At 39.6% G+C, this 9,350-nt stretch overlaps 1 long non-coding RNA gene across 1 annotated transcript; it reads left to right on the forward strand.

Moving 5' to 3' along the window:
• The first annotated feature begins 211 nt into the window (after positions 1–211).
• LOC142138876 (uncharacterized) lies at positions 212–6,134 on the forward strand. The gene is made up of 2 exons (XR_012688121.1): positions 212–2,133; positions 2,848–6,134. It is a non-coding gene; the product is annotated as an uncharacterized LOC142138876 (long non-coding RNA).
• Positions 6,135–9,350: the final 3,216 nt, after the last annotated feature.

Consider the following 9,350-nt stretch of genomic DNA (forward strand, 5'->3'; position numbering starts at 1 on the left):
AATTTTTCAAGAAAGCGGGGATAGCCAAAGATATGTGTGGATGGAGAAACAAAGGTGTTGCAAGTGGTAATGTGACAAGAACAAAGGGGTATTGAGATCAAACCCCAAGAGATTGTTTGAGGTGGCACAGGAAAGTTAAGAGATCTGAAAAGTCGAAATATATGTGGATATGCTAAATGCATCGGAAGCTGAATAATGAATCAAGTAGGTTGTATATTATAAATGTATGTTTGATCCTGTGCAGCTGAATAAGTGAAATGTGCCCCTCCCTTATTCTGTGTAAATGATTTCAGTGTGTTGAGATAAGAAGCACACTGTTTTTTGTTTTTTGACAATGTATGTAAAATTAAAGAAATGTGTCCGGAGTGCTGATTGATGATAACATGTTGAAGCTAACTTGTATTTAGTGTAATGCTGGGACTTGTAGTTCCACAGCAGTAGGCTGGAAGATGTCAGTTAAGTTTTCTTTCTCTGTATGTGAGTTTTGTCTCCGTCTTACTGCGTGTGAGAGAGATCCGTGATAATTCACATTGTTTGTTCTCTGTCTTAGTGCTCTATAAGGGAGATGTTTGATTTACTTTAAATCACAATGTTTGTCTGTCTTGTCCGTTTTTTACAAGAGACATGTTTCAAGGTTGAAAAAGTTGTACATTCATTGCTTAATGATAAGCTTTTAAAAAGATACAAAAGAAGTTTTAAAATGTTTGGTCCGATTGCACGGACAAGATTGTAAATAATGTACATTATCACTATAATTACTAGTGTCAGAACAAAGCTGGCTGGGATCCAACAAGCCGTTTCTGTATTTGAACAAAATAATTTTGTTTCTGAAGTTCAGAAATATAGCTTTCTCTTTAATGAAGTTGAGAATTGTGGGAGTGAGCTTACATGCTGTTTTTATCTGTGTTAAAATGGCGCTGATGAATGTTCTCAGAAATCAGGAGGGTTTGTTATGCCTTTAAAGAAATGTTACGAGATAAAATGTCGTCTGTGAGCGAGACTTAAGTGAATATATTTTTACTTTGAACACGAAAATCACAGAATCTAGAAATATGTGTGAATATTTGGTCACGGGAGAGAGATTTTGTTGAGAAAATGTTGAATGATTTACAGACACAATGTATTGTGTCTAACGAGAGTACTCTGATTTATGAGACAGTGCTGCTTTTAAAATGGTTGAATACTTGGAACCAAGATTCCAGATTGAATGTTTCTAAACCCGGAAATTTAATTAGTGTCATTTAAAAGGGCTGTACTAAGAGAGGATAAGAAAGGAGTGGCTTTGAACACTCGCCCAGGTCTCGTCACTTTGACATTCTCTATTTGTGAAATTAGGGACTGCCCCTTTGAGGAAATCAAGGCATGGAACGCATAGCGTCACAGTTAAGCTTTTAGCAGCTGTTCACTGGTTACCTGATAACAGTATACACGCATGTTACAGTTACAGTAATTCCTAGTAAATAAATGTTAATCTCTATGCAAAAGTTTTTTTTATTCACAGGTCTCCAGCTGCAAAGACCCATTAGGCAATCCAGATTGCATTGATTTAACTTCCAATGCACCATCTTTGCACCACAACAAACATAAGTATAAACTAATGAAGGATTTAAATAACGTAAACTCTTCTGAGTAATGATTACCTTGTTTTGGAAAGAGATATTAGAGTTTATGTGCTATTCGCATAGCAAATGCATGAACTAGGTGGTTTTTCTGTATGTGCAGAAAGCAAAAGGTTTTTATTTGTATCCTCATTACAGTTTTGAGTAAATCAGTGTTTGTAAAGACATTTACTGCCCTTATTTACTGTGCTATAATTGTCATATACTGTAAATAATTCTTTTTATTGTGGGTATGGTAATGCATTGATGGGAATTCTATATTTTTACAGAAATGAAAAAGATTTAAGACTTTAAGAGCAATTGTATGTGCTCCTGCATTAGCACTTCTGGATCATAGCAAGCCATTTATACTCTCCTCTGAGCAGAACCAAATGTTTAACCAATTTTAAGCTGAAATAACTTCAGCGCCAGCACTGGCTTTGCCAGATTATGACAAGCCTTTCACATTATTTTGTTATGAAGTCAGTGCACATGTACAAGGAGTACTGACACAAATACATGGTCGCAAGCTAAGGTCACTTGCATACTACTCTGCTTTAGTGCTTGAAAAGAGTATAGATATTGTGCTAGGACACCCAGTTACCTTAACGGTATCGTACGTTGTGACAGAAACCAAGCACAAGCAAAACATTTGTTACCGGCCAGATTTACTAAGTATGAAGATATACAGCACAAAGGACATTCCCTCCTATTGTGAAATGAGTGACATATAACACTTGCCGAGCGCACTGTGTATTTTCTTCCTCCCTTTCCTTTTTTATTAGAAGACAAAAAAAAAAAAAAAGGAAGCACAAGAGGCCCCAGAGCCTCTCATGTTCACAGATATATGTTAAGACCTTCAGACAAGGGGAATCTGAGTAAACTGTATTTTAAGTTTTTTAAAGGTCCAAGGGAGACCAGAGAGGGGAGTTCATTGATATTAGCAGGAGGAATATAGATTGCACGTTATTTTCCTTTGCTGTGCGCTGTAGATGTGTACTAGACTAGAAAGGAAAGCCAAGTTTGGAAGAACCAGACTCAGGCCCATAGTAATGTATAGATCATTATACATAATTAGAAAATTCTAATATGAAAGTTTAACCCAACCAAATAAAGAAAAGAGCAACCCATGACTACAGGGGTTTACACCCAACGCAGGAATGTGTTTGTGAGTATTGTGGCCCAACACATTATTATATACACTAATAGAACTGATGATGTGGCTTATTAACAGGTTATTTAAGCTAAGTGTTTCTCTTCCAGAAGAATTAAAGTTACCACATCTGTCTTAACCGTTGTACTGTACACTCCATCTAATGAGTGTAAACTTTGTGGAACTCAGAAACCAAGAACCTTTTCCTTGGATTCCACATGCTCCTTACTGAAGCCTATCCTAATGAAGTAGCACTGCTTACTCCCAGTAACGTTACACTTAAGCAGTGCACAATGTTGAATCCTGCTGCCTTATTGCAGCAAGTTTCAAAAGATGGGAGAAGTACCTGTATATATTGGGGTTACCCTAGGGATTTGGGGGAATTCCATTCCAGCTTGAACAGAAAGAAAGGAAAAAAAAAATGCAAACAAAATTTTTCTGAACATGATTGCATAGAACTAATGAAACAAGAATCTCTGGTTTTATCTCACATTAAAGATAAACCATTACCAGATGCAGACATCACTCTTTTTGTAGATGATGCACACTATCACATAGATTCTGTCCCTTATACAGGGTGTGCTGTAACCACACACACAGAAATAGTGATTCAACAGACTCTACCGAGTCACATCAGCAAAAGAAGCTGAACTAAAGGCCCTGACACTTGCATGCATATATGCAAAAGGACAAAGAGTAAATATTTACACTGATTCAAGTTATGCATTTGTAATTGCGCATGATTATGGCCCTGTATGGAAAAGTAGGGACCTTATGGGTTCAGCAAGCAAACCAGTCAATATGATGAACATACCAGGGCACTGTTCACTGCATTCCAGCTGTCCTCCAAACAGTGATGAAGGTGAAGACACACACAGAGATACTACCCCCGAAGCTAAGTGAAATAGACCAGGCCGCACGAGAAGCCGCCATAGCCCCAGTACCCCAAGGGGAGTCTATTTACATGGTGACCCCCTGACCCCTGTTTGACCAGAGCACACTCCAACTTATGGAAAGACAAGCAACAGAAAATAAGAAAAAGACTTGGGCAATACATGGAGCACTAGAAGTGCAAGGAGTGGTGTAAAGGTCAGCGTTTGTGTCTGCCAAAAGTAGTTTATCCCATTATGGCCAATATAGCACACGAGAAAGTGCATCTGGGAAAAGATGCTATGGTTGTACTCACTAGCAGCTTATGGATAGTACCAGGGTTCGCCCAAGCAGCACAGTCGTTAGTGGCAGAATGCCTAGTCTGTGCACAAAGTAACCCGAGTAAGTCTGTCCTATGGAAAAGCACACCCCAGACATAATATCCCTATAAGAGGATACAGATAGACTTTATAACTTCCCAAATGCTCGGGCTTTGAGAATGTGCTTGTCTGTGTCAACTTCTTTAGTCACTGGCTGGAGACATGGCTGTATAGAAAAGCAAATGCTAAAGCATTAGCCAAGAAAATTGCGAATGAGGTAATCTGATGATATGGTGTACCAGAGGTCATTGTAAGTGACAGAGGGATACACTTTACGGGGCAAGGATTCCAGAAACTATCACACCCCCTACAGATCCCAAAGTTCAGGATGTATGGAGCGCCTTAATGGTACACTGAAATTGAAAATGCAGAAAATAATGGCTGAAACAGGTCTGCCATGGATCTCATGTTTACCTGCACTCAGTAAAAAATACTGCTAGGAAAGACACAGGTTTAACACCATATGAGATATTGTTTGGCACAGCAAACAGAACAGGCTGTTATTTTCCATAGCAACTACACCATGTATATAGTGATTTGTTGAATTATGTTGCCTTATTATAGAAACAACTAACTGAAATACATGGTCAAATATTCTCCTCCATTGCAAACCCTAATTTTGATACAGGTACCCATAAACTGCACCCTGGGGGGCTGGGTGGTCGTGAGAAAGCACATCAGGAGAAGTCTTGAACCCAGATACAAGGGTCCTTATCAAGTCCTGTTGACGACTCCCATGGCAGTGAAAGTACAGGAAAGAGACACCTGGATTCACGCATAACACTGCAAAGTCTTCAAATCAGGGGAGTCTTGTTCTGATAAATAGAAATGACTGTCTCATTGTATTGATATGTCTTGCCAGAATAATTGTGACTGAAGTAGGGATTAAGGCCTCCCTAACCCAGTATGAAACAGACAGTTAAGTGACATATTGCCTATGCCACTGTGAGAAACATATGGGAAGGAGTGCTCAACAATTTGCACTCATAGTAGAGTAAACTCTGAAAATGTCTTTGTGCAGATGCATAACCTCATTGGTAAAGTTGTCAGTAATGATTCATGTTGGATATTGGAAATATTGGCATTAGTAGCAAATGGTTTTGCAATCTTGTTGATCGTATAGGTGATAATGAAACTAAATATATGGCTGATTAAGAAGTTACTGACACTTGATTGTTGTCTCTCCAAAAAGGGAACCACTGAAAATCCCGAACCTCTGATGATCACAGAAATTACTTCTGAAACCTGACCAGACTATGAGTGTCATGAATTATTTGGACTAGCAAAGCCAAAGAACTGCAGAGTTTGCAACAAGAAACTACTAAAGATTGAACAAAGGACATGCAAGGCCTGCAGAACTACTATAGACTCATTAACTACCTACTAAGAAACCATCTTTTAAGAAACCATCTTCTAAGAAACCATCTTTTCTAGACATGGACATTTGCCAAAATGCATCTCCTCATAAATCAAGTTAGGACAGGGAGGATCACAGGCTTATTAGTGGGGGATGAGTTGACAGATTCCTAAGGGGACCAACTCTATGCATGTGGCCTCCTACATGTGTATAAGTACCTGCTTATTAAGAATGTGGTTCTATAGATAGGATTAGGTAGGTAGGAGGAGAAAGGGTCGAAAATTGAATAAAAGATGGGAAATGTTAAATATGATTTTTTGTTAAGGCCTCATAATGCCTTTGTTCAGCCATTTTATTGTAACTTGTACAGAAATATTATTTGCTAGAAGAGATTATTCATTTTTCTGTTAACTTGCAGTTTTGCAATATGTGAGCCTATGGCCTTGAAGTTGAACTAATAGGGAACACCTGAAGAATGTAACCAGTTATGAAAACAATAATGAGCTTCATATCCAGCTGGTAGTATGGGAGCTGTATCCATGGTGTTACACATAGCATATCTCCAACTCCCCTTGAGATAAGAAATAATAGGCTCATCTGTCCTTAGAAGGGGGAGAAAAGTAAACACCTCAAGAATACGTGAGAAAGTTAATCAGTAGCGCTTCTCATAAACTAGTGGTATAAACTATTGTATGCATATGACGTAGGATTCATTTATTCAGTAGCCTATAAAAACCTGTATCTTTGTATCAATAAACTAGAGAATATTCCTTGTATACAGAACTTGGTCTGTGTCAATTCTCTCCAGCTGATTGAAGCGCTTCCAGATATACTTGACACCATAGGCAGACTTGGGTCAGAATTTTAGATCTAACACTACCCTACTGTTAACTAGACTGATAGTACCCTAACTGGACACCACCAACAATACAAGCATGAAGACAGAGGACTTTCCTCACACCAAGGTTTTCGTAAATTGAGGTGGCAAATTTGCTGTTTTCGCCTTCAACCCAATTGGCAGACTCTATAGTTCACTGGGCCAGCTGCTCATAAGGTCCCCGCCAGTGTTCAAAGGTCTTACCTTCCTGGGTGGGGACAAGAACTAAAAACATTGTTGCCCAGGCTGAAAGCACAAACTTTTGCCAGAGTGTCATAATGCCTTTTCTGACGCTCCTGGGCATCCTCTAAATGTTGTTTCCCTGGAGGACTTCTTTGTCTCAGCCTTCTATACAACAATGTGGCCCTGTGATCATATTTTGGAGAGGTTTTCAGGTTTGACATACAGGGCAGGATAGACAATATCTTTACCGCCATGCCTATCCCAGCCAGTAAAACCATAACAGCACTTTTTCCAGAGTCTTATTCTCTTCCAAATGACCCCCACAAAGATGTGTGAGTATGATGACTTTTAAAACTAAAGGTACGTGTGCCTGCGGTATTAACAAGTGTTGAACATTTATTCCACAACCTATACAACAAATCCCTTTTAACAAAAAAATAAGGTACACCTTTTGCCAGCCTGGCAGCTTTCACCACACTATTAACTTCCACAAGAGATCTAAATACCTTTTCTAGGGTAGCATCATTACATTGATCCCTAGAAAAGTCCCGTAATGTAATAAGCCTTCGATATGTTGACCAGTCCTCAGTTTCCTCTGGTTGCCCCACGGTCTCCAGGATAGTGTCACTGGCAATTGATTGCCTCAATTTCTCCTGTTGTTTCCTTGGGCGAGACTTGGGACAAGTACCGATTGTGGACCTGGCTTTAGAATCCTTGAATGACAGTTCTGTTTTCTCTTTTCCTGTGCCCAGTGAAAGTCCGACAGGTTCCTTGTAGATTGGATTTGGCCAGTACATCAGTTGCGGACATGTCAAGTCAGATTTAGTCTGTAAGAACCTCCTGGAACAGGGGAAAGTCTCACCTCAGAATAAGGGTGTACGTTAGTTTTGGGGCTAGGGTAGCCACTACCTTAACTGTTTGAACTTTTAGGGTTATTGAAAGGCGAGTTTGCTCATATTCCGTAGTAGTTCCATGGATGCACAGCACCTTCACCTTAGGTAATCTTGCAGACACCTCTTTTGGAACCACAAAACTGGAGACCAATGTCAACTCATTTCTCGAGTCCACCAGGGCCAAAATAGCATGCTGATTCACCAGGACAGTCACCTGCAATTTTAACAGACTCCCCTGGAGTGGGACATGGTGCAGCAACTAGGACAGGCTCACACAGCCAAGCAAAAGACCAATTCATTGGTCCCTGTTGTTTTGGATATTTAGCACTGAAATGCCCACGTTTACCACATTCAAAACAGACAGGTGGAGACCTCTTATTACTGGCTACGCCAGCCCTAGTGTCAACTTTTGCTTGAGCAATAGCTTTGTATTCCCCTCTGAAGCCTTAGTCATGTGTTGCAGTGCTGAATAAAAGTCTATCGCCATAGCAGGCTCCTCATAAAACTGCAGATCTGCTTATAGCACCCATTTCTGTAAGCTCCGATCAAGCCCACAGACACAGTGGTCAAATGCTAATATCTCCACCATACGGCCAGGTGAATTTGTATTTGGCTGCAACCTGCTCTTTAACACTTTAGAGAGTTCTGCCAGCTGTGATTGAACTGCCTTACCCCAGACATAACGCCAGTCATGGTAGCACTGAGCTCTCCCCAGTCCCGTCACTTTTATCCAGGCCAAAATTTCAGCCTTTACTTGCTGATAGACGCCTGTTCGTCAGACAAATCAATATAAGCCCGCTGAGCTTTACCGCTCCAATATGGTGGCAGTTTCTCCACCCAGTCTTCCGGCGAATTCCTCCACATTGCTATTTTGGCTCGTAGGAAAGCTAATTTTTGCTTTCATTAGCATAAATTAAGTAGTTTTGATTGTGAAAAAGGCTATATGTTACCTGTAGCTCACATTTACAACCATCCAAACATTTTACACATTTGCTTTGTGATTAAGGTTTGTATCACATATGCATTCTTCGATTTGCAGCAAATATACATTTGTAGTAAACAGTTTCTGCACTTCTTTCAATCCAAATTTTTTTTATACATTTGTTTTTTGTTTAAAGTCTGTAACATCTATGGATTTCCCACATATACAGCAAATATACATTTGTAGTAAGCAGGTTTTACATCACTCACCACCCTGGATTTGTTGGCTGGGTGGACAGCAGGATCTGGCTGCCTTTTACAAATCCCAAAATGACACCACTTGTGAAAAGCACACCAAACAAATGCTGCTGATAAAGGTTTGCTGAACCACTTTGCTGGTTTATTCAGGTTTGTCAGGATGGAATGAACAGCTACTGCGGTAGTTACAAAGTCATGTGACCCTATTACTAACTAGACAGATAGTTCACTAACTGGACACCATCACTGGCATCAGTCACACCACCCACAGCACAAGTCCAACTATTTAAGTTCCTCCGAAGCACTACTCTAGCTGTTCCCTTAAGTAATTACACCCAGGTGCTCCACCTGTGTTCCTCTGCTGTGTGTGTGGAAGAGTGTGCAGACTTACCCCTGTCTGTATTCTGAGCCTGCAGATTCCCAGGGAAACTATTAGTCTCTTCTTTAATAGTATGACTTGAAAGGGAAATCTACGTTTTACCCTATAGTTACCTAAAAGGGTCATATGTAAAAAAAAACATTTCCTTTTTAAAAAGTAGATTTAGGAAAACTACCAAAAAGAACAATAAAATAACATTCTCACCAAAGCAGAAATAAAGGTTCATGAAGAACTGAAAGCTAGTGAAGAAATAATAACAAAGTTGAGTTATAAAGGATGAGCATGATTACCATATACATGGCTAATGATTTACATGATACACACACACTTGTAGGGGATACAAGGACTTAAGAACTTTTTAAATAATGATCTGACGAACACTTAGAACAAAGATCTTTTATTTATTGAAGTATGCCTAATCAGGTGTTAATTTAGAAAGAAAATCCGAAATTCCCAGTCTTCTACCCTCCAAACTAATTTC

The sequence above is a fragment of the Mixophyes fleayi genome, chromosome 2, assembly GCF_038048845.1.
Source record: "Mixophyes fleayi isolate aMixFle1 chromosome 2, aMixFle1.hap1, whole genome shotgun sequence".
Taxonomy (NCBI): Eukaryota; Metazoa; Chordata; class Amphibia; order Anura; family Limnodynastidae; genus Mixophyes; species Mixophyes fleayi.